The 26,820-nt window shown below is 40.1% G+C and overlaps 1 protein-coding gene and 1 long non-coding RNA gene across 9 annotated transcripts in view; one reads left to right on the top strand and one right to left on the bottom strand.

The window, feature by feature from the left end:
• The window catches only part of LOC138758565 (KN motif and ankyrin repeat domain-containing protein 1-like), a 326,554-nt gene that overhangs the window by 197,045 nt on the left and 102,689 nt on the right, over window positions 1-26,820 (top strand). Inside the window, exon 1 of one of the 8 annotated variants that reach the window (XM_069927696.1) lies at window positions 23,452-23,766. The exons of the other annotated variants lie outside the window; for them this stretch is intronic. The gene's annotated coding sequence lies outside the window, so the exon portion shown is untranslated. Of the gene's footprint in view, window positions 1-23,451; window positions 23,767-26,820 lie in introns of those variants that run through there. 8 annotated transcript variants of the gene reach the window in all.
• On the bottom strand, window positions 1,104-26,752 carry LOC138758639 (uncharacterized). The gene is made up of 3 exons (XR_011354369.1): window positions 26,638-26,752; window positions 4,529-4,619; window positions 1,104-1,328 (listed from the first exon to the last, which is right to left on the bottom strand). It is a non-coding gene; the product is annotated as an uncharacterized lncRNA (long non-coding RNA).

Below are 26,820 nucleotides of genomic sequence, written 5' to 3'. Positions count from 1 at the left end.
TCACCAATCATGACCAACACAGACATTGTGGATTGAAGGGTTGGTTTCTGTGCTCTATTGTTGTTTATTCTATGATCTGGTCTTGTGCCGTGTACTCTTTGTCAACTGGAGCTGGATTTTGACCAGATAATCATCAAACATTTCAGCACAGAAAAAATGGGCCCTTAGATCCTTTTAGTTTGTGCCAAACGATTATTCTGCCTAGTTCCACTGACCTGCACCCAGTTCCTCCCCCTCCTATACATGTACCTGTCTAAATTTTTCTTGAATGTTAAAATTGAGCCCACATTCACCACTCCGGCTGGCAGCTTGTTGCACACTCCTTCACTCTCTGAAGAAGTTGCCCTGAAACATTTCACCTTGCACACCTTCACCCATGCCCTCTGGTTTGTATCTCATCTAACCTCAATGGAAAAAAACCTAGTTGCATTTATTCTGTGTCTATACTCAATTTCATATCCCTCTATCAAATCTCCCCTTATTCTTCTACACTCTCCAGAGAATAAAGTCTGAATCTGTTTAACCTTTCCCTGTAACTCACTTCCTCAAGTTCTGGCAACATCCGAGTAAACCTTCTCTGCACTCTATCTATCTTATTGATGTCAAAAGTCAGCGCATCTTGAAAATATGGAATAAGTCATTCCATTTGCTGGAAATGCATGTTGATTGGTCCTGACCCAAAACATTGTCGCTCTCTTTCTATGGATGACGCCTAAACTGCTGAGTTCCTCCAGCCTCACTGGAAAAGCACTTCTGTTTTGGAGAACAGTAAATATTTCAGAACTGATAAAAGGTCAGTGATCTGAAACATTGTTTCTCTTTCTATTCCAGTTCCTGTTTACGTAAGCATGACCATGGCATTGTTTGAAAACCTGTGTACTTTTCTCCAAATGCTTTGGCTCATTAGGGAGGATTGTATCAAGCACTTGCAGGCCTAATGGCAATCCCAGTAGGATGCTGTCCTGCCTACAAGTTGCAACCATTCATGGCTGCCTTTTGCTATGGAATTGATGATGAGCCTATCGTCATATAAATTGTGTCATGTACATGCGCACCAACGTTTTTGCATGCAACCAAACTGGTATTTGTTTAATTCAATTCATTTTTTAAACTATGGCACAGCTAGCATAGCAGTTGCACAATCGGGACCGGACCAGGGGTTGAATTCCGCAGTGTCTCTAAGGAGTTTGAATGTTCTCCCTGTGTCTGTGTAGGTTTTCTCCAGGGGCTCCAGTTTCCTCCCACCATTCAAAATGTGTAGGTTCATGAGGTGTAAATTGAGTGGCTTGGACTCGTGGGCCAAAATGGCTTGTTACCATGCTGTATGTCTAAATTTTAAAAATTAAATGTAAAGACAATGAATATATAAGATAATATTAAATATTTACAGTAATCTAGTGCAAAATAAAATGACTTGCAAGAATGCAAACGATTGTTTTGTGCTGTTGGATCAGTCCATGATTAGAGTACCAAAGGGAAGTTCAAGAGATGGATATCTGTTGGAAATAAACTGTTCCCGAACCACTGTGCTGGTTTTCAGACATCTGTACAATTTGCCTGAAGGCAGCAAAGGTTGTGACCAGGATGATGGGGTCCTTCATTATCTTGATGCAGGGCCTTGCATTGATGTTTACAATGAATGAGAGGTCAGAATCAGCGATTTAATACCTTTTGCAACCTTCCTTGTACCTAGGAACTTAAATATCCAAACCAGGCTGTGATGCAGCCAGGCAGTGTACTCGCTACAGTGCACCTGTTGAGAGGTTTTTGGAGTATCTGAAGTGCTTTGAGAGGTTGTTTAAGGCTGAAATCAACTCCTTCTTCAGAAATGACCTGGACCCACTTCAATGTGCCTTTCATAATAAGCCCACAGATAGCAGATGCCATCTTGCAGGCCTTCCACTCTTCATTAGATTATCTGAACTGTAAACACCTTCAGGTTGCTCATTGTCTACATCTCAGCCACACCACCAAGCCTAGTAATCAAACTCCGGGATCTGGACTCTGTTCTTACCTTCACAAGTGGATCCTTAGCTTCCTCACTGGCAGACCCAATCATTGCAAATTGGCGACATCAGCTTGTTTCCCTACTGTTACGACCCCAAAGTACCCCAAAACCCATCAGCAATAGGCATTCACCAAGATAATTAGTTGCTTAAACAAAAATTGTTTTTAATTATCTTTAAACAAGAAAACAGAATCTAACTTCTAACTTATCTTTATTAACGAAACTCAACTTAACCCCCTTCTAATTCGAAGTGCAAATGTATGTGATGTGTGTAAGTGTAATAATCTCACTTCTTCTTCTAAGTCCTCTGGTTGCAGACAATTCTTATACTGTGCACGGAATTTAACATATATAAAGTTCACTAGGCTTTGATGCTCAAAAAGGTAAATGTTTACCGCTCAGGAAGGTTCTTGTTGGGCTTGCAGAGAAAGATTTGTTGTCCACTATTAGTCACCTCAATGCCTTGCTGATGAAACTTGCCCCATCAGGGTTCTCCAGTGATAACCTCTTTTGTTCAGGCTACCACAGAGTTCCTTCTGTTCCTCTTATTCCAAGAGAAACATCAGATAGATAGCACTTCCAGCCATCCGCCACTCTGGAGTTTGTTTCAGTTCCAACCAGCTTCTCCTGCTTGTTTCAGCTCGCTCTCTCTCGCTCGCTCCCCCCCCCCCCCCCCCACCAACTGCCAGAAAGCCCATGTGAGTCTCTCACTTGCAAAACCACTGACTTTCTCCCACAAACAATAGGAGTTAGTCTTCATGGTCAAGCTGTTGTCTTTAGGTAAACAAAAACCCAGGAATGACCTTTCTGTGCAATCTGTCAAAACCCTTGCAAAGAGCTTTTAACAGCCAGAGCGTCTTCTGCTTGTGGCTTTAACTACCTCATTTCAATTAGCACCTACTTGTGAAATGTGCACAGCATTCTCCATAGTTTCCATAAAATCATTGAATATGAATTCTTCAATATTTCAAATAAGATCTTTTTTAAAGTGTGGTATGTAACCTACTCTAATTTTACCAATTTATCTCCTAAATATTCCATTACACTATTCCTTCTACATGGGGGTCTCCAAAGTGGTTGATATCAACCCCTAGAGGAACTATCCAAATGGTCAAAAAATGTCAGAGGGGGGTCCATTGAACTTTTGAGGTTGAAAGACTTGTACAGCCCGAAGACCCTGCTCCTCTCTGTCAAAGATAACATACATGAGATGCTGTTTCAAGAAAGCACCAAACATCATAAAGAATCCCATAACCTTTGTTACATTCTCTTCTCACTGCTGGCATTGAAAAGGTATCTGAACTCTAGCACCTCTAGGTTCAAGAACACTTTATTTTTCAAGCTGCCATCAGGCCATTGAAACTTCCTGTTTTACCCTAACTGTAATGCTATTCCATGACCCACCAAAGATCTATTGTAACGTCACAATTGTGTATATTTAGCTATCATTTCATATTTTTGTTATTTTCCTGTTTGGTCATTTAATTTGTAAATATTAGTACATTTTACCTACCTGTGTTGCTTCAATAAGCAAGAAATTTTGTTCATGTGCATGTTATTCTTTTGCATGTGACTATAAAATCCCATCATAGTTTGTTTCCCCAGAGTAGGGAAACATTGTCAGAGAGCAAGATAATGTAGCTCAAATATTTCTCAGAAATGAACCCTGTCATCCCAAGAATCAACCAAATGAACTTTTGTTTAATTGTTTCCAATATTTATCCCCCTACCCCCTTAAATAAGGAGACCATGTGTGTCCTCACAGCATCCAATACTGACTGAGCAGACAATTTCTCCAAAGTGAATATTTGAAAGATTCCAGTAGTTTATTGGATTTGAGCAATTAACTGCATTCCTGAGCAAACAATACCACCTCTCATCCAGGCACTGATTCCTGGTGTCTTGTTATCCCCAGATGACTTATTATCCAAGACGACTTGATTCCACCAGGCTTTATCCCAGCCACAGATCATTAACTTGCCTGTATCTGTTTAGACCTCACTTTTGTTTTGGCAACTTAATGCCTTGTGTCAAATTTAGCTTGTTAATGTTCTGTTAAACGTTTTAATTCCATCAAAGATGCTGTATAGTCATATTAGCATTTCAATAAATAAAAATATGATCAAAATTTTGTTAAAGAATTTAAGTTAAAGCTGCTTAAGTAATTTGTCTACTTTCCATTTCTTTACAGGACATTAGGAGCATTTGCATCAGTTATCAGACTCTTAAACCTCCCTTTGTTACATTAACAAAGGACTGCTTCAACAGCACAATTGTACTTTTTTTTAAATCAAATACCTGTTTGCATCAAGTAAGAATAATGGGACATAATGCACATTGTACAATGTTTATTGACTAACAGTACTTCTAGAACACGGCTCATGTATATATTGATTGGTCTTTGAGTCATTTTGCGGTCAAGACACCTTTATTTATCGTTCATACCATACTCGCACAGTAAAGACGAGATAGCATTTCTGTGAAGTTGGTGCAACATGTTGAGCAGGTGTTTTTACTAACCTGTGTTCAGCCATCAGTATATTTGTTGCAGTTTAAAAGAGCAATCTTCTCCCTCCTTTAGGCAAGCATTTGAATGCACATGACTTGATAGCTATTGTAAGATAGTCAAAAGCACAAATTTGAATCAATTTATTGTCATGAACAAGTCACAAAATTTGGTGTTTTGCAGCAAGCATTCATATAAACCACCTTCACAACAATACATTTATAAAAAAACCAAAAATAGTGCATGAAAAATAAGGCAGTGTCTGATTCACTGATTATTCAAGAATCTGATGGCAGCAGGGAAGAAGCTGTCCTTGTGCCATTGAATGCTCACCTTTAGGCTCCTGTACTCTTTTCCCGATGGTACCAGAGTGAAGAGGACAAGGTCTGGGTGGTGGGGGGGGGGGGGGGGAGGTCTCTGAGGATAGAAACTGCTTTATTGAGACACCACCTCTTGTAGATTTCCTCGATGGAGTGAAGCCTGGTGCCTGTGATGTTGCTGGCCAAGTTAACAACCCTCTGGAGTTTATTCTTGTCCAGAGAGTTGGTTACTCCATATCAGAAAGTAATGCAACCAACCAGAATGCTCTCATGATAGAACTGTAGAAGTTTTTGAGAGTCTTTGGTGATGTGCTGAATCTCCTCAAGCACCTTACAAGGTATAGCCGCTAGTGAGCCTTTTTTGCAATTGCATCAATATGGAGGCTCCAGGACAGATCCTCTGAGATTTTAACACCCAGTAATTTGAAGTTCTTGACCCTCTCCACTACTGAGTCCTTGATGAGGTCTGGGTCATGTCCCCCTGACTTCCTCCAGAAGTCCACAATAATCTCCTTTTTGCTAAAGTTGAGCACAAGATTGTTAGCATGACACCATTCAATGAGCTGATCTCTCTCCCTCCTGTACGCTTCTTTGTTGCCGTTTGTGATTCTGCCGACATCGGTGGTGTCATCGGCAAATTTGTAGATAACGTTGAAATTATGCTTGGCCACAAAGTCATGGGTGTAAAATGAGTAGAGCAGTGGGCTAAGCACACATCCTTGGGGTGTGTCTGTGTTGATGATCAGTGAGGAGGAGACATTGTCTCTAATTTGTACTGATTACAGTCTCTGAGAAAGTCAAGGATCCAGTTGCAGTGGGGGGGAATAGAGACCTAGAGTTTGTAGCTTCTTGACCATCACTGAGGGAATAATAGTATTGAAGGCTGAGATGTAGTTGATGAAGAGCAGGCGCATGTATGAGTTTCTGCTTTTGAGGTGATCCAGAGCTGAGTGGGCAGCCAGCGATAGTGCATGTGCTGTGGAGCGATTGAGACGATAGCCACATTGGAGTGGGTCCAGACCTTTGGTTTGGTACATGTTAATCTGGCCATGAACAGCCTCTCAAAGTATTTCATCACAGTAGAAAGATAAAGGTTTCATTATTGTCACATAATACTACATTTAGAATATAACATGCATGAAATTCTCTATCTTTTGTCTACTGGGCAATAGTCGTTGAGGCAGCTCACACTGCTCTTCGGCACCAGGATGATTGATGTCCTTTTGAAGCAGGCGGGAACCTCTGACTGCTGCAATGAGAGGTTGAAAATATCCGTGAACACTCTTGCTAGTTGGTTGGTGCAGATTTTCTGTACCCTACCAGGTACGCTGTCATGGCCTGATGCCTTGCATGGGTTCACCCTCTTGAATGATGTTCTGGCGACATCCTCAGAGGCAGAATGCAGGGATTCTAGTAGGTATTGTTTGGTTCTTCTTCTCAAAGTGGGCATAGGAGATGTTTAGCTCTTTGGGCAATGAAGCATCACAGCCATCTATGGTGTTGAAGTTTACTTTGCAGTGACCTGCCCTCCCTGCCATAGCCGCCATGTATCTGGTTTATTTTTATTACAAGTGCTCTGATTGTTTCTGCCTTGAAACTCAGGTTTTATCCTCAAATAAATTTCAAGGATTTTGATTGTATATGGACAATTTGTGATGCACATTTATGAAACAAAAATATTTTTAAATCACCAGTAACTTTTAACTGAATCATTTATTTTGTTGCCATAGTAATGTACATCCTTCCTCTGGAGAACAATGCAATAAATTTGACGTCACTGAAGACAACAATTCTTTACAAATCAAAGTTCAAAAGAAATTTAAATTCTATAAATCATGGAGAAAATGCAAAGTTTCAGTTTGCTTTTCCTGTGTAATGGTTTTGTTTCAGCATGCTGTGCCTTATCAAGTTTTTACAGTGTATCGAGTTGCAAAGGATAGTGCCAAAAGATTTTCTGAGATGTTTGATTTTTTTTCATGGACAGCTCTATACAGTACATTGTAGGTGTAGCTCTGTGACAAACTTTAGTGTGCACTTGCTTTCCTGGCATATTGGCCAATTTGCTGTTGAAAATAATCTCACTTGATAAACAGAAGAAAGATCTTTGAAAGGCAGTATGGTGGTGTGGATGGATACAAACAAGAAAATCTGCAGATGCTGGTGGGATCAAGTGAAATACATGGAAGTGCTGGAGAAACTCAGTAGGCAACGCAATATCCAGAGGAAGTAAAAGGCTTTTGACCTTTGGAGTCTGAAGGGCTCAGGCCTGAAATGTCAAATGCCTTTTGTGGATGCTACGTGATTTGAGTTTCTCCAACACTTCTGTGTACTAGTGTGCATAGATTTTGTGGCTATGTTTACCAAAGAATTGTTTCTTCCTTTGCTGTATTTGTGACACTCTACTGCAGTCAAAACGTGTTTAAAAATAACAGTGTAACATTTTATTTTTAGTTGAAAAGGAGGCCAGTTTGATGGTGTGTACTATTATGACGTCGCTAGTCATGGGAAAAGAATGATTAAAGATGTGTCTAATATGATAAAATTTAAACAAAGCATGTCTTTCCAAATTTGTCTTGATAGAGCAACAAAGTTTTGTTTTTACTAACATTTGATAGTGGGTGACCACCACCTCTTTCAGTTGTCACTGTTCATGTTCAAAGGCAATACTAAAAGCCTTGTTTGAATAAAAGTAGATTTTCCTTCCTCTGGAGAACAATGCAATAAATTTGACTAGGCCCAGGATAGGGGCGAGATCCAATTTCAATAATGGATGCCTTTGAAAAATGCAATAGCTTTTATTTGTGGTTATGAAAGTGAAAGATTGGTTATTTCCTCTCTCCTCCTGGTGCCTCAATCCCCAACAGTATATGGGGATATCTTTGGCTTGGCTTCGCGGGCGAAGATTTATGGAGGGGTAATGTCCACGTCAGCTGCAAGCTCGTTTGTGGCTGACAAGTCCAATGCGGGACAGGCAGACACGGTTGCAAGGGACAATTGGTGGGTTGGGGTTGGGTTTATATACTTAGCTGCTGCTGACGGTAGGAGAAGTCTTGCTCCCAAAAGCCACATATGCTTGCATTCTTTCATGTGTAACCTATTTGAGCTTTCGTAACTTTACAGCAGTTTTTTGATCTTGAAATAGCTTAGCATTTTTGCTGTGGTGTCATGTTCAAGTTACCCTTCATCTAGTGGACATTTATGGGAAATTCTACACCAGCCGATAAGAATTTAACAGGTTATAATTGTCATCTGCTATTGCACTGCACGTTTTGCATTAGGTGCAAAGCAATTGCAATATCCCTCAGCTCTGAAATGGCAGTCAGTGGGTGAATCTTGAGAGCACCGACGCCAAGAGGTCTGATATGATTGAACAGTCAGAAGGTGACTACAAAATTTGCTTGGGAGTAAGCAAGAACCTTGAGCTCTCTATTTTAAAAATCAGCCAGCCAGGCCAGAGTTTAGTATTTGACTTGTATTGTATGTACAGTGCTCTCTATTCTCAAGAGAAGTGGATTGCACTTCCATTTGTTGTGGGGAATGCAAGTTTTAAATCCCCACCTATAACTTCATATTTCAAGACAAGGTTTTTAAATGGATTTAAAATTCTCATCCTAATGAGTAAACACCTCAATATTTATGCAAATTCATCTGACCTCTTTATACTGATTTTTCTGACTGGCCTGTTGAGATGTTTCCTTTCTTCTCTTTACAAATTTGTCAGCTGTTTGCTGATCCTCCTTATTCACCTTCAAAATTTCTGATTGGTTTGCTGCAGAATTAATGCTGGTCTGCCCTTTTGTTAAAAGAGTGAAAGATATTTGAACAGATGAAACTTGCAATGGATAACTCCAACAGATTTTGGATTTATTGTCAGAGTACGTTTAATTTTAAAATTTAGATATGCCACACGGTATTAGGCTATTTCAGCCTACTATTCCATGACGCCTAATTAACCTAGATCCCCTTGTACATGTTGAACAGTGGGAGGAAACAGGACCCCCTGGGGAAAACCCCTTCAGACACAAGGAGGACGTTCCAACTCTTTACAGAGAGTGCAGGATTTGAACCCCCGATCCCAATCATTGGAACTGTAACAGCGTTGCGCTAATCGCTCCGTCACTATTACATGACATATAAAACTCTTTTTCCTGCACGTCAGGCAGAATTACCACTTATTGTGCATGCAAAAAAAATAACTATTCAAAGTACACGTGTAAACAAATAAAGAAATATAAACTGCAGTACAGAAAGAGAAAATTAATAAAGTACACGTACGAGTCTTTAAATGAGTCCCTAATTGAGTTTGTTGTTAAATCTAATGGTGAAGGGTAACAGCTGTTCCTGAACCTGGTGGTGCATGTTTTCTGGCACCTACATGTCTTTCCTGATGGTAGCAGTGAGAACAGAGCATATGCTGGTTGAAGTGGATCTTTGATGATTACTACTGGTCTCCAATGGCAGCATTCCATGTTGATGTTTTTGATGGTGGATAGGGTTTTGCCTGTGATCTCTTGGGATTTGTCCACTATCTTTTGCAGGGGTTTACACTCAGGAGCATTGTTGTCCCCATGCCAGACTTTGATGCAGTCGATCAGCATACTTCCCTCTACAGCTCTAGAAATTTGCCAGGGTTTCTGATGTCATACCAAACCTCTGCAATACTCGGAGGAAGTCAAGACACTGGCATGCATTTATCATGATCCTATTGGTGTGTTTGGTCCAGAAACGATCCTCTGAGATGGTGACTCCCAAGAAGCTAAATTTCCTCACCCTCTCCACCTCTGATCCACCAATGATCACTCTGGTTTTCCCTTCTTGAAGTTAACAATCAGCTCCTTGGTGACATTGAGTGTGAGGTTTTAGTTGGTGCACCATTCGGCCAAATTTTCAATTTCCCTCCTGTAAGCTGACTCCTCATCCATTTTTATACACCCCACTACCATGGTATCGTCAGCAAATTTGAAGAAGCTGTTATCGTACCAAGCCACAAAGGCATAGGTGCATAGTGAATAGAGCAGTTGGCTAAGAATGCAGCCTTGTGTGCTCTGGTGCTGATGGAGATTGTGGAGGCGATATTCTTACCAATCCTCACTGTGGCCTGGAGATGAGGAAATCCAAGATCCAATCACCCAGTGGAGTGTTGAGTCTAAGTCCGGGAGTTTGCTGATCAATTTTGAGGGGATGATGGTGTTAAAATGCCAAGCTGTCATTGATAACATCCTGATGTATGCATCTTTGCTGTCCAGGGCTTTGTGTCAAACCAGTGAGATGGCATCTGCCATAGATCTGTTGCTACAATAGTTGAATGTGAGAAGTGGATTCAGGACATTTTAAAATGAAGCAAGGAGGATGACCTTTTTTAATGATGTGGTGCACTTGAGATTTAAAATAAAATGAGGTTCACAAGCATCCATGGGCTGGTTGAAAATAGCAAGCAGTGAACCCGAAAGAAATTGAATGATTTTGATTGCTTCAGTGCTCAAGATCCACAATCAGTAAATGCTTTCTGATCTGTTCACTATTAAACTCTTTACAATTATATATAGACCATATAAACCACCTAACAATTACAGAACGGAAATAGGCCAATTTGGCCCTTCTAATCCGTCCACACTGATCCAAGAACCCTCCTCTAATCCCACTTCCCAATTATATACAGACCATATAACCACCTAACAATTACAGCATGGAAACAGGCCAATTTGACCCTTCTAGTTCGCACTGATCCAAATACCTTCCTCTAATCCCACTTCCCAGTACTCTACCCATATCCCTCCCATCCATATACTCATCCAATTCTTTCTTAAATGACAAAATTGACCCTGCCTCCACCACCTTTCCTAGAAGCCCATTCCACACAGTAACCACTCTCTGAGTAAAGAAGTTCCCCCTCATGTTACTCCTAAACCTTTGCCCGTCAACTCTCAACCCATGACCTCTTGTATCCTACTCTCAATGGGAAAAGCCTTTCCACATCTATCCCTCTCATTATCTTAAACACCTCTATTAAATCCCCTCTCAGCCTTCTACATTCCAAGGAATAAAGACCTAATTTGCTCAATCTCTCCTTATATTCCAGATGTTGAAACCTAGGCACCATTTTTGTAAATCTTCTCTGCACTCTCTCTATCTTGTTAATATCCTTCCTATAAATCGGTGACCAGAACTGCGCACAGTACTCTAAATTTGGCCTCACCAATGCCTTGTACAGTTTCATCATTACTTCCCAACTCCTATATTCTATGCACTGATTTATATAGACAAGCATACTAAAGGCCTTCTTCACCAACCTATCCACATGCGCTCCTACCTTCAGGGAACAATGCACCGTTATTCCTAGATCTTTCTACTCCACGATACCATGTGATACAGGCTCAGGACTTTTCAACTTTTGGAATTTCCAAGTATCAGCCATAATTAATTTTGGGCACATGCCTCTGAAAACATCATGGGACCTGTCTCTGAAAACACAATGATGGGTTTAGCTCTAACTGGAAACTCTGAGCAGTCAATCTTTGTTTACATGCAGATACAGTTCTGGAAGTGCTGGATTGAGGTCTTGGCTTTCAGATCTTAAAATGTTGAGCAGATTTGCACTTTCAGGCAGACATGACATCAATTGATACTTTTTGAAAGAGCCTCCTGAAATGATCCATCAATCAAACAGTGAGGGAGATAGTGGACATCCCTGCCAAGTTGACCTTGGTTCGATTATATATCCATTTACTGTCACCTTCACCAATGGTCCCTTATATAATGCTTTAATCCAATTCATATATTTCTCTGGTAGGTTGAACCGCTGTAGTACTTTAAACAAATAATTCCATTCTACCCTGTCAAAGGCTTTCTCTGCGTCAAAAGCAACCGCCACTGTTGGAGTCTTCTTTCCTTGGACTGCATGGATTAAGTTAATGAACTTAGAGATATTGTCCATTGTTTGTCTTTTCTTAATAAATCCAGTTTCGTCAAGTTTTACTATTTTTGTTACACAGACAGCCAATCTGTTTGCTCATAGTTTTGCTATTATCTGATTCCACCGGCATTGAATGAAGATCTACCGGGACCAATGCCTGAAGAGGGCATACAAAACCAGTGAACCGGTGCGGACTCGAAAGGCCAACATGGCCTGTTTCCGCTCCGTAAATGGTTATATGGTTATATGGTTAATCCCTGATTCACTCTGTGTACATTGAGTATGCACAAATCAGTTGCTGGGTTTCTCCCATATTTATTTCACCAGTGGTTTGGTTCATCCTGATGTTGTGAAAAGCATTAAATCATTTTCAATCTTTTACTTTCAATTGTTCTCAATCAGGAATTTTGTTGGCAATGGTTATATTTTTCAGAGTAGATATGAATTTGTTAAATTTAAATTATTATTATTTTTTAAATTTAAATGTTTAAATTACGACCTACAGCACAGTAACAGGCCTTTTCGGCCCACAAGTCCGAGCCGCCCAACTTATACCCAATTATAAGTGCCGGAAGGTTTCGAATGGAGGGAGGAAACCAGAGCCCCTGGGGAAAACCCACACAGACATGGGGAGAATGTACAAATTCCTTTCAGACGGTATGGGATTTGAATCCCGGTCTTGATCACTGGCTCTGTAAAGATTTTGCAACCGTGTCGCCCCAATTCTCATTTCTGTTTTGTTAACTTTTGCCTATTTTACTCTGGTTATTCAAATTAAATTTCTTTATTTGTATTTTCATTTTTCTTGCTCCTTGACATTTTAAAGAATATGGTCAAGCTCGCTTCATTTCTCAAGCTGGTAATATTTTTTTTGGTTTTTTTTCCTGAAGCCACTCGTATACTTCAGTTTATTTTTAATCAAAAGATGCCCAAACTTCTACACAAGTTTGGCTTACCATATGTGAATTAAAAAATTAGCGTTGAACACCTTCAAACATAGCATTTGATTTCTCTTTCATCCAGCTGTTCTATGTTAAAAACTTGAATCAACACTGTCTTCCAAATCCAGGAAGCATCGGAGCAGTAAACGATGTGCTGTATTATCTCCATTATTGAATAATTAGCATTATATTAGTTCATTAGCATTATTTGTAATGTTTCATTGATCAAAAATGTGTCCAAACTATCAGAGGTTAACTTGTACCATGGAGAACCTTGATAATCATAAAAATGTGATGGGACTCCTGCTTACCCAAAACAATTCAAAATGCTTTGCTTGCTTTCACAGCAGTAAACTTGTTATAATTGCTGTAAATGGCACCCAACCTCGAATGCAAATAGATGTAGAGAAAATGCATAGAAATCTATATGTGGATTTACTTGAAATTCCTAAGTACAGTGTGTGTGGGTTTGATGCCTTTCACCTGTAGTTCTTCCTTTGTTTGAATGTTAATCAAACTTCTGTTTTAGTCTGCATATTGTTTTACCAGACATCTTGGCTTGATTTATCGCTCCTGCTGTTCCATTTTCAGAAATCATTGATCAGCACATTTTCAGGCTTGTCCATTGGTTAGTCATGCTCATTATAATGAATGTTTGGCACTTGATCTGTCAGTCTTCTATTGGCTTGGTCAAATCTTTGACGAAAAAGAAATCTATCCTTATTAAAGTGCATTGTTTTTCTAACAACACCAAACCTGTGTCAACATTTTAAAACTCTGTAAACCTGGTAAGATTTTGTGGAAGTGGGGTGGTGGAAGAGATTAATTGAGGTAGAGATACCGTGTGATTCAACCTGGATCTGAGAGATCACAATGGTTCAGTTTATCATTTGATGGTAATGGAAAAACGATGGAAACCTACAGAATTTAACCTTTTCCAAAATATAATCACAATAACTTGGATGGTCTTCCATGTTTTTTGTTCTAACAGTGGGGTATGAGGTAGATTTGACACGGAGTATTGACGAGCATTAATCAGCTCAATATTTAAAAATTTTGCACACTACTGCGGAAAGAAACTTCAATCAAGTGACCTTGGAATTTATTATCAACGTGGCTTTCCATTATACATATATGGCAAAATGTATCGCAAAATACAAGACAGGAAATTTGAAGACAAATTAAGATAAGAAATTAAAACCACAGTGGATTTTGGGTTCGCAGTTGCACAACATGGGATTTTAATATGCGTTAGGAAATGCTTTTTTGGTTTAATTAAAAGCCTGTTTTCAATATCAGTCCCATAGTGAAAGATTCACAGAACTTTACATTTTCAATCTACCAGATTGACTCCACTGTTTGAACAAATTAACTACTATGCTCCTTTTAAGTACAAAAGATTATTTCAGATATCTGCAGACCACTTGAAAAAAAAGGCTATAAAAAGATGTGTACTACATTCTGCTTTGGATAAATAGGACAACTAATTGTATCCACGGGCAAATCTGATCCGAGCAAATTCTGACGGCTCCTATTTTTGTTGTAGTTCCCAATTAGTACGAGAGCCATTCTCAGATTTAGAAGCAAGTTGTTTGTCTGTTCTATTCTGTATCAGAAGTATAACTTTTCCCTAACCCTTCCACTTTGTATCAATCTATCAGTTGCATTGAAGCTACATTCATTTTTGTCTCAAATGACCTGCATGCTTTAAAGCAGCTACAGTATAGATCACTTTATCCACTTTACCTCTTAATACTTGGTGCTTATTGGATACAATTTCAGTAAATGTTGCACAAAACCTTTGGAAGACAATCCATGCTGTGGCCAAGAAGCAATGGAGACTTAATGAAGTCATTGAGAGCCAAGTTACTTCATACAAGCCCAACTGCATCATGCCTCCTGACAACTCTACAATGGCTGGGGTGGGAAGGAGAATGGGGTGTTGGTGGAGGTTGTGCTTGTCACAAACCTTTACTGAAAAGTATAATTGGCTTTTCATGTAATGTAATAACATGCAGAATTCAGTCTACCTGCTTTTTCATAATACTGTACCTAGGGATTTCCCAAGGAGTAGCTCAAATGTGCAAGCCAACTGTTCATGAACATTAATGCTAAATGAAGCATTGAGAACATTAAAGAAAAGCTGCTGCGTGATCCCTGATTTATGTCTTAAAGAAGTCCTGAGGAGCTACTGTCACTGATAAGAGTGGGAAATAATTAATTAAAATCCTCTCAAATCTTTCATGTGCAGATCTACTAGGTCCAAACTTTCCTCGTTCAACCCAGTTATTGCCAGTATTAGTCAAGGGAACGTCCTTTGAGGCTCACCAGACTTGTACCAGTCATTGACAATCTTCCTTTTTTAAACAAAAAAGAAACACAATATACTCTCACCAATCCTCTATGTAAGTAAAACATATCATCTCGACTTCTGAATTCAGTTCTTGTAATGAGAACAACTTTTTTGTTAATTTCCCAATTACTTACTGTACTTACTTCAATTCTAACCATAAGGAAATCATGTACCTGGATACCCAGATCTCTCTGCATCACAGAGCTTTGCAATGATCTTTATTCCTTCTTTCTTTTTTTTCTTCTTCTTTGGCTTGGCTTCGTGGATGAAGATTTATGGAGGGGTAAATGCCTACATCAGCTGCAGGCTCGTTTGTGGCTGACAAGTCCGATGCGGGACAGGCAGGCACGGTTGCAGGGGAAAATTTGTTGGTTGGGGTTGGGTGCAAATTTATTTTCCCTCAGATTTTAGTCCATTTGCAAGATCATTGCCCACTCAACGTGCCCACATCCATTATATGCTTTAAATTCTTTTAATGCCCATCTTTGTGCCATCAGTAAAATTAGAAACATACTTCCAGTACCTTCATCCAAGTCATTAATATCCATAATAAAATATTAAAAACCCAGCTCTGATCCTTGTGACAAATCTCTTGCTACATTTCGTCAAGCAGAGATAAAAGAATATATTAGCTACAACTGTTTTGTTTGTCAGCCACAGTTATTCAGCAATAATCTTTGATAAGGCTTTATCAAATCATAGAAAAATTGCAGCTTGGGAGGAAGACATTCACCTCATCCATGGAGCTCTCTGCCATCGCAATTCGTGAGTTTCATCCCACCCATTTTCTACAGCCTTTCTACTTTTTGTCACAATACATTTGTTCAATTTCCCTTTGAAGGTCACAATGAAACCCATCCTCACCACACCTGTGGATTTGCATTCCAGATTCTAATCAAGGTTTTTATGAGAAGAATAGGTTTCCTCAGGTTGCTTTTAGTTATAGTCCCTTTTACATTTAAAACCTGTTACTTGGTCAATTATCCCTCCAGCCATGCAAACATTATCTCATTTTCCATAGTCATGGCCCATCATCATTTCACATACCTGTGTCAAATTTCCCTCATCCTTTACCTTAACACTCTCTCTGCTACTTTTCCTCATTTAAATCTATTTTTGCAGCCTCCACTGCCTTCACATCCATACTATAATGGCACAATCAGATTTCCATTTGTGGTCAGACTGGTTTTTTTGGAAAGAAAGCACAATATGGGATGTACCACCTGAAAGTGGTGAAGGTATGATGTTTAACACTCATAATGTTTCAAATTTCCAGACAGGCACTTGGATCACCAAGTCACAGAAGGCTTCCGAAAGATGTGATCTTCATGACTGGCATGGATGTGATGGGCCAAAGGGCCTGATCCTGTGTTCTCTGACTCCGATTCCACCAGAACTTCCTAGTTTACTATTCTGTCCCTCTAATGACAATGCTCAGAAATATCTGACATCTAAATTGCTTTCCATATTTCCCTTCACCATTTATTGACTTCTGGAAGTTTTCTTCAGTGTGTTACTACTGTTCCAGTAGCACTGTAGTTTTTGGGAGTCATCAGAGCTAGATGGACTTTGACAACTCCAGGATGGCTTGCATGGAACATTTGCAGGCTAATGTTTTGGGATGGGTCGGCTGGGAAAGAGGAGCAGGTCCAAATACTGATACGGTTTTGCATAACTTTGTCTCCAAATTTGGGACCTATGTCATAGGTAATGCATACTTTTAAACCAAGATTAATGATGAGGCTCTGCATTGTTTCACTGATATTTCATGCACTTCATTGGCCAAGGATTGTGCACAGGAATGCATATAGGCTGTCAACAACAATTGGCGTCTTTCGAAGATTAACAGGAACTTTTGAGGGATAGTAACAGGTGAACCATTTGTTTCATGCACCTGCATTTTCAGAGCATTGTAGAAGTATTGGTGGAGGCTTTCCTGATTAAAGAAGATGACACCAGCAACTCTTTAGGGTCAAGAGAAAGTGATTCTTTTAAAGTTTCCTGGAATTTTAAAGTTTCTGTTTGCCAGCAATTCTCTCATTGCACCAACCCTGTAAAGACGTAGATGCCTTGTCATTGGTCTTGAGAGTAGGAAATAAAAACCATTATCAGATGTGATTATATGGGGTATAGAATGAAGGTTCATTGAGTTGCAAGTTGGCATTCTGAACAAGTCCCCTCATGATTTCATAAGTTGATTGTTGTTCATGTAAACATAGCAAGACAAAATTTTACTAAAAGGATGATGAGCACCAACTTCTATGATTTAAACTATCCACTTAAAGTATGGTTTTGAGAATAATGAATAAATTCCCTAATAATGCAGAAAACAAACCTTGATTATGTACTTGTAGTAATAAATTTAAGATATGTTATGGTTGTCAATTAATAGCCTCTATTACAAGTGCCTTTATAAATTAGTCAAACAGCTGGGAGCTACTTATTATTTTTAAAAATGTACTTTTTTTTCCCATCCAGGTCTTAGTTCAGAGCTGAGAACTCTTCAGAAAGGAGAAACTAAAGAAAATGTAATTACCGATAGCAAAGTTAGGCTCTGCCTTCTGCCTGCTTTTTGGTTTTTTTTATATCATGAAAACATCTTAGCAAAACATTCTTTTAAAGTTTCCTGGAATTTTAAAGTTTCTGTTTGCCAGCAATTCTCTCATTGCACCAACCCTGTAAAGACATAGATGCCTTGTCATTGGTCTTGAGAGTAGGAAATAAAAACCATTATCAGATATGATTATATGGGGTATAGAATGAAGGTTCATTGAGTTGCAAGTTGGCATTCTGAACAAGTCCCATTTGCCTCCATTTGCTTCAGATCCTTCTGAGCCTTTCCTATCTATATATGTCCAAATGCCTTTTGAACATTGTAATTGTACCCACTCTATAGTTTTGCCTGGCAGCTCATTCTAAATGCAGACTGTCCTCCCCATGTTTACAAAAATATATAAACAAATAAATACATTGCTGTTTGGGTCCCCCTTAAAACTCTCTGAAATCAATTACCCTGGTAAAAGACTGAACATCTATGCTCCCTCATGATTTCATAAACATCCATAAGGTCACACTTCAGCCTCCTGGGGTTAAGTTCATGAGCTAGTATGGTTAACTCAGATTGTGAAACATTAGATCTAAATAACATTACATGAAACCACCCTCATGCTCCACATGTTTAACTGTGATCCATGGCTTCCATCCAGATATCACTGATTTTTGCACAGTGACTACACTGAGAATTCAGTGACATAAAGATTGCCATTTGTGTGCCTGTGCAGCTGAAATCATTTGTGCTGCTTAACTGGTTCATTTGATTATGAGGAAAAAAAAAACTGGGCAAATGCAAGTCTGGAAAGCCTGGAAAGGAAGGGTTTTGCCAGTAACTTTGTAGCAATTGTGCAGCATGGAAACCAGTCCTTTCACCCTTCTTATCCCTGCTGACCCAGTTGCTATTTTGCCAGTCTCATCTACATATCAGTCTAAAAGTCTTGTGAACTGCATAATATATTCCACAGATTAATTTTATAACCCATCATGAAAAAAAATACTTAAATCTGGTCCCATGGAGGTTACATTCTCCCTTGATTGTTGCATTACCTGTTGCCTTTTCTGTTGATTTATGCCACATTTTCTATTCTGTGGTCTATAAGTAATTCCACCTCTTTGTTTCCTGCTTTTCATTTACTGGTCCACTTGCACACCCACCCTGGCATATTCCCTCCAACTCTGCTGGCCCTTCACCCTACATGGTCCACTTGAGCACCAGCCAGGCGTATTCCTTTCAAATCCGTGGGGCTTTCACCCTGCACCATCTGCTTGGCCTACACCCTTTCAGGGTTGCTTGCATTCTGCACTGGCCTCTCCCTTTCAGTTCCGCTTGAGCATCAACCTTTCAAGTCCACAGGGCTTTCACCCTTCTACCTTCACCCTTGTCGATCCGTTTGACCACCACCCTGGAGTATTCGTTTCAGGTTCGCAGCACTCCCGCTATAAACTCATTGAACCTTTTGAGTCCGCTTGCGTTCCATGCTTTCCTCTCCCTTCATGGTCTGCAGGGCACTCATCCTTTCAAGTCCTCTCAGACCAAATTCAACAAGTCCTGAAGTACAAAACTGGGATTCAGAAGAGATTGATAAATAGTATTGTTGAACAATTTCAGTCGTTCGCCATAGGTTGTTGGATTTTTGAACTACCTCCTTTTCCAAATGGTGAATGGCTTGAAAGGGTCTTGCAGGTAGTGGTGTCTTCTAGAAACTTCCCATCTTCGTCCTTCATCATGAAGATTGGAACTGCCAGAGCAGGAGGAGTAAGATATTGTCATGCATTTCTTTTGGTGGTGAACTTGGAGAATTGGGTAATAATCGAGAAGGTCACTGAGTTTATCACCATTGAAGTGAAAGTTAGATTGCACTATAATTTGCTGAGATTAAAAGAAATTTCTAAAGTAGGTGTAAAATTTGAAGCTCTGAAAAATCTTTCTATAAAATGGCTCAGACTCTTGTGCCGGTCAGATTAACAATTCTTTATTCTTGGCAGTGTCAGGGGGTGTGATCCCATTTCTTCCCAAGTAACCCTGATTTCCAGATACTCATTAACCTTAACCTAATTGTTAGTTTGGACTGATTCATATTGGATGCAATTGATAATATTGAACTGATGTTTCCTTGCCCACTGCCTCAATACCACCTGCAATTCACTGACACTTGGTCCTGCCTGCACATATTTGGCCACAATTTAGTGTCCAATTGTTAACGTGCCCTTCAAGGCATGTTGAACTACAAGCCATTATTTGCACTGTATAAATTTTTAGATGCTGAATAAATGAAATAATTTGACCTTTGAAAGATGAAGTGAAACATGAAAGTCTGCAGATGCTGTGATTGTAGTAAAAGCACAGAAATGCTGGAGGAACTCAGCAGGTCTCACAGTATCCACAGGAGGGGAAGATGTATATCTAACATTTCGAGCCTGAGCCCTTCAAAGTTCGACTTGAAGATGGGCTCAAGCCTGAAATGTTAGTTGTATATCTTTACCTGCTATGGACACTGTGAGACCTGCTGAGTTCTTCCTGCATTTCTGAAAGCTGAAGCTAAGAGAAATATTTATGAAGAGTGGTATTCTGCTTCTGTGTGACCTATGTGTTCAGAGAATCATTCCTTTTCAGGGGGCATCCCCAAAAAAGGCTTCACTGAGGTATGAAATTACCCAGAAGTCCACTTTTTTAAACGTCTGTACTTAAAATTACTGAACTGTTTGCTTCTTAATGCTTGGTTCGGCAGACAAATCCCATAGTTGCTAAGATATGTAAATCTTGAAGACTATCTTCACTGCCTCACAGGAACACTAACTTGTAACTCCATTCCTTGTACTAACCTGCTGAAGCTACAGAGCATAGCTAATCCCCTTGACTGGATTCAACTTTCAAAATTTTGTCCACGATCATAAGACAACCTTTGAAACATCAAAACAGAATCCAACACAACAAATTTTCTTTCAGCAGCAGAGTTGCTGGATTTCTTGGCCACTCCTGTTACTTTTAACTTGAAACTCGCTTCATACTTTTGTCATTTTGCTAGAGGGTCCATGATAACAACCACCTTCTGACAGCACTCAACAGCTCAGTCTATGTGATTTTCGGGGGGGGGGGGGGGTGTTGGTTGACTTGTCTGCCTGATATATGATAAAATCATGAAAATGGGGACCTGAATTATCTGAAGGTCAACTTGGTTGCCAAAATATATGGTATTGTGGCAACCCTTCGCAGCTCCCCACTGGGCCTCACAAAATGAAGGACGAACGGGAAGATCCAGCAGGCTGCACGAGGCCCACACCGCTGCCCTCAAATTGGCCACAACCAAAAGAGCTTAACTGGCCTATCAGGGAAAGTGGATCACAAACACACCAATCAGTGCTGAGAGGGTTTTGACCACACCCCTCATCTTGAGAATAGAAGCAGTGCTGTGAGCCCAATAAAGCTCAGTGTTAACAACACTCAACTGGGGTTCAACTGGGGAACAGTGTGTTCTTTCTGAGCTAACCTGCATGCAGCTATAACCTCTCCTGCACTATAGGCTCTGCAGAGTCATAGCTTGTAGCAGCCAGGTACAGTATGTTATTGGGAGCATGTAATACTGTAAGTGCAACCCTTCACACCATGCCCAACTTTTGTCCCCACTGTAGTTGGGACAATTCAAGGCACACCTCTTGCCCCTCCCTGCAGAAGATGAGTACCACCCTTCTGCATCAATCTGCCTCATAGTTGAGAAGCAAACGAGCCATGCATAGGGTGAAATACCTACTGGGAACAGCATAAAAAGAAATCTGTCAAGGTCTGAAATGATCAAAGATTTATTGATGATTTACTGTGTATAAAATGCATGAACACTTATTATTCCTTTCTTTTCTATCTGATGGAGTCCACTCAGCTCTAAAATTAATTCCTACCATTTTCAATTAGTTTTACATTTTTAATGAGATTTGGCGGCATTTGCAGGGGGAAAAATAAAGATGACAAAAATGGCATTAATCAAGAAATGAGACCAACCAAGTCATCCTGACTTGAACAAAGTACTGAGGCACGGCAAGGGCCAACCTGACCTGATAACTTTACCACAACATAAAGCAGGTAGCTGTGCCATGTGAGGCTGTGGGTGGATATTTAGATTATAATCTGATGATTGTTATATTTTGCCTGGCTGTTCTGCCCGACAATCCCATGCAGTTTAAATTTGTTGTAGAACTGAGCTAGCAGTAGTTCAGCATCAAAGATCTGGTGGTCTGGATCCAAGATGGTGGCAGCCCCATTCAGAAGCCCAAACTGAGGTCTGAGGGCTGCGTGGAAGTAGAGCACTAGTGTAAGCAAACACTTTTTTTCTTCTTCCTTCCAAACAAGCAGCCTTGGCAAGACCCTACAAAGTGGAAAGCTACAGTTATGAGCCAGGTTTTAGCTTGGGCTCTGCAGCCAAAGGCCTCACACTAGGCTGCTATTGACTGGCCTCTAAGAGCCAGATATTAGGACCAGGATGTGAATGTGAACAGCAAAAAGGGGTCCCGAAGTGACTTGGCTTCCTAATGATCGAAGGATTGGGGTTGAGGAGGGATAGCATGGATGCCTCTTGCTCAGGTTCATCACTACAGGGTGCACAGGAAATGACTAGATCAGAGGAGGATTTGGGATCCACGGAAACTCTATCTCTGAAGGGACTCTTATTTCTTGTCTTGACAGTGGTGATGTATTAACAGGATCTCTGTGAGCAAAGCTTAAGAACAAGTGGTCCCAACATTGACCCCTGCAAAGCACCACTGGTAGCCAAACAGAATAGGATCTCTTTACTTCCAATCTTTCTATCCTGCAGATCAGCCAATGCTCTACCCATGTTAGTATCTTCCCAGTAATTGCATGGGCTCTCATCTTGTTCAGCAATCTCATGTGTGGCACCTTGTCAAAGGCCTTTTGAAAATCCAAATATGCAGTATCCATTGCATCTTTTTTGTCTAGCCTGCAGTGGTTACCTCAAAATATTGTGGTAGGTTTGTCAGACTGGATTTTTCCTTAAGGGAACCATGCTGACTTTGACCTATCTTGTCATGCACAAGAAATAACTCAGAATTTTGAAATCAGTCTGAAGTTTGTATTTCGCTTGTTATCTCCTTTGCAGGAAGCCCAAATGCTGGACAAAAAAAAAAATCTGCTAGAACTGATAGACCATTAATTTTCTTCCAATGATGCTCAGCCTTTTGGGTTTGAACCCTTCATGAGTCCCACTGAAAGGTTACAGCTGGGTTCGTTGACTTTTCCTTTTTCTCTCTCACTGATACTGCTCAACTCACTGAGTTCCTCCAGATTGCTTGTTAGCCTGAATAAGTCACAGGCTCCCAGACTGTTACCAGTATCTTGGAAGGCAGCAAAGAGGGACCCCAGGAAGAGACAGGAGTCTTTATTTCTTTCCTCTGTGCTATGTACTGATTTTGCCAACGTTAACTAGTCTTGCTGTGGAATTTCCAAAGTTCAAAGAAACCCGTGTGGTTATTTTTTTTTCCCTTATGGGGAAGTGCAAGGTCATTGATTGCATTTGTCTTTCAGTGCCACGCTCTCTCTCTTATTCTGCTTCTGTAATTAAGGAAATTCCTAACAAAATGTGGTTCATTATTATTTCACACTGAAGCAAAGTCAAAATACTTCATTACTTTTTCTTTCATGAGTCACCACTCTAATTTGCAGTATTTTTTTTCAGTTCAAGAATGAATCTTGGTTCCCACCTTTTCTGTTTGTTCAATTTAAAAAAAACCCATGACATTGAATCAAAGGAGGTGTGCCCTTCGATCAGGTCAGGCGGGTACTTCACATTTATTTAAGGATAAATGTTTTATTTGAGCCGGTTAATTTTCAATCCGAGGCATGAGAGATTGTGTTTGAAGGCGCACGTAACCTGTGTGTCTGTCCCCAGACCCAAATATCAGAGATATTTTGGACTAATAAACTCTCTATTTTCCTCTGTTGATGTTTTAAAGAACTGAAGTTACCACTTGTGCTTTAATGTGGACGTGTACTCACTGGCCTCTGTTTGAGGTGTCATTTTACAGTCATATGATCAAAGCAGTTAATTTGGATAGGAGGTGATACCCTGATCTCAGCTTTCACTGTCTTACAGTTGGAACTGTAATCTTGCCCTGTTGGCTATCTGTTTTCTGCTGGTAGGGAGCTTTAACATGACACTAACAGGTAAGACCTATTTTAATGAATTTTACTCAATAGATTAACAAAGTTGAATGGCAAATATTTACTGCATGTTGAATAGAGAAATTAATTATGACTTTGTTTTCATGGGCAGCTTTTAAAAGAAAGTCATTTTGAAAACATGCCTCTCCATCAGATGTGTACTGGCAGGAATAACTTAGTTTTTTTTAAATGTTTAATTGGATAAGGAAAACCTTTTGACAATATGTTTGACATTATACATTGAAAGTGTCGATTAATATTGTTAATTTAACTTGAGGGTTTTTAATTTGCAAATATAAATGGGCATCGTAGCAGTGTGTAATTTATAATTAGCTGGAGCACTTAAATGATATTAAGTTGCAGATAGATAATCTCAAATTAATTTTTCTATTTTCAGTTTCTGCAAAAAAAGTCATGATCAAGCAGCCAGTTGACTTATCCTCCAAGTCCTGATTAGGTTGCTGTTAAATCAGTCATTTCATTGTCTGCAAGGGGGAGCCTCACTTTTTTTTAAAGTCTATGAAAAGTATTGGACTCTGATCAGCTTTCTGATGGAATGAAAGTGATGGTGATTTAAAGAATGTTGGTTAATGCATTTCAAATGAGCCATGAAACTGGGATTTCCTTGGATCTGTCAGTGGAAAGAAAGTAAGAGCAGGGAAGTTCTCCCTATCTTCTGGGGTGACTATTATTTACTATTAACTATCCATTCAGATTGATTTCATTATTGTTAAGGGACCTCAGTGTGAATACAAGATGACAGCCCTGTTTTCTATGTTACAATAGCGATTGCACAGTAAAAGTTCTTTTGAGTATGACACAGTTTAGAACATAAGATTAAAACAGACAGAATATGAAACTACACTGACTACAGGATAAGACTTTCAAACAAATTATCTTTGTTTTCTGGGGAAAAATCAAATAAAAAATGAAGATGGCAGGACGCATTCAGTATATCAGGCAACATCTGTTGAAAGGGAATTGGAGTTGATGCCTCAAATTGGAGACCCATCAGAATGTGCTTCTCTGTTTCAGTCCACTCTAATGCATCTGTGTGTGCCAGTGCACTCTAGTGCTTCCCAGCTTTGCCTGTATCCAGTGGCGGATTAACTACCACTCGGGTCTCTAGGCTGAGTTTTAGGAAGGCACCCCCGGGGTCAGTGTCGGGGGGGGGGGGGCATTCGTGGGCCATGCCCCAACTTATCTCCTTCCAGTCCTTTCTCTTTCACTCTCTCTCTTTCTTACACACACGCTCTTGGAGTTACACATGTACAGCTTTTTAGCTGGTTTAGTGAAATTTTTCCAGACTGCATAAACTTGAGGACAAATTGATGCATTGTGCTGATAAATTTAATTTTAGAACAAAATAGGGTGGGGAAAGGGGAATGACTTTTAATCGGTTGTAGTTCCGTAACTTGTGTGTTTTCAATAGAATATTCAACTATTTAAATTGAAGCATACCTGCTCTCATCATAAGATGATTTTGTGTGGATGTGGGTCATGTCGATTTCAATCTTTTTAAGCTGTTTTATGTTTTACCACTCCTTTAGGTTAGCATTGCGATTTCGCTGTTTATTTTGGAGAGAATGGGTGAATTAATTTTAAATGCATATTCCTTGTTCTCCTCTCTCTCTCTCTCTCTCTCTCTCTCTCTCTCTCCCCCCAATGTTTACCAGGTAGCTGGACTGCCTATGGTCCCCCTTGCTTCCTGCCATTGGCCACTCAATTTGATCCATGGCTCATCAGCCCACTTGGATCCACCATGACAACCCCAGACAGCATGAGTTCCACTTCCGGTGGAAGTGCAGAAGATCCTGAAATACAAACCAAGGCGCAGGGAAGACCCTGCAGCCCGCCATATTCATGCTGTCTGAAGACTGTTCTGCACCGAATGGTCTTCCATCTCATTTCAAGACTTTATCTAACTCAGTGGTTCTCAACTTTTTTCCACTCACATTTTTTCTTTGGCTTGGCTTCGCGGACGAAGATTAATGGAGGGGTAATGTCCACGTCAGCTGCAGGCTCGTTATCCCTTACTAACCATTGAGCACCTGTGACATCCTACGCCATAGAATAGATGCTCTGAGGTTAATACAGGATTATTTTTGGTGGCATGTGAGTGGAAAAATAAAGTTTGAGAACCATTGAGAACATCTCTGACACGGAGAAAGATCCTGCCTCCACCAGCTGGTCTGGAAGCCAACATTGGAGCACATTCCAACATAGTTCTCTTATCCTCACTGCTTGCACTGTCAACAGCCTAGGTGGCAATAGTTCAGTGTGGAGAGGGGTGCATGGGGAGGGGAGGGTTGGGCTGGTAGTGGGGCGCCTTTTTGCCGGTAGTGGTTTGTAAATATGCATGATGAGTCAAGCTCTGCAGCAGGAGGCAGATACTGCAGACCTCAAGTTCAGACTTGCGTGTACTTTTTGCAAATGCACAGTGTCAGCGTTGATTGAGCGACTAGAGAAGTATGATTACACTAATGTATAATGTTGTAATTAGTACTAGTTCATAACATGCAAAATAAAATATCATGAAGATAAGTTACATGAATCAATGTTAACAGACCTTTTATTCCATATTATAGAATGATTAAACCTTAACACTACTACAAGCACATAAAACAGCCATGATAGAACCATTAAACCATAGAATGAACACAAACAGCGCAGAAAGGCCATGATAGAACCATTAGGGCAGAAAAAGGTTGGGGAGACCAGCAATGGTCGCACAATTTGACTTGAAGTACCCCCACCTTTCAACCATTCAGCGACCATTGGAATTTGCAAACTGGGTACAATACAATTTCCAGACACTGTTCTGTCCTTCATAAATTAAACACCATGAATAAAATAATTAAAGTGATCACTTACTCCGCTCCCATGGCTGGTGGTCTGGCAGAGAGTTCAATTGAATCCGTTGTCCCCGACTTTTCCGTGAGGAATGCTGGCATTGCATGCATGATGAGCCAAGCTCTACAGCAGGAGGCATGCGCCACAGACCTCAGGCTCAGACTTGCGCGGGCTTTTTTTCAAACGCACAGCATGAGCATCGAT

Source organism: Narcine bancroftii, chromosome 1 (assembly GCF_036971445.1).
Source record: "Narcine bancroftii isolate sNarBan1 chromosome 1, sNarBan1.hap1, whole genome shotgun sequence".
Lineage (NCBI taxonomy): Eukaryota > Metazoa > Chordata > Chondrichthyes > Torpediniformes > Narcinidae > Narcine > Narcine bancroftii.
The sequence above is the reverse complement of the archived record's forward strand: the minus strand, read 5'-3'. Positions and strand labels throughout refer to the sequence as shown.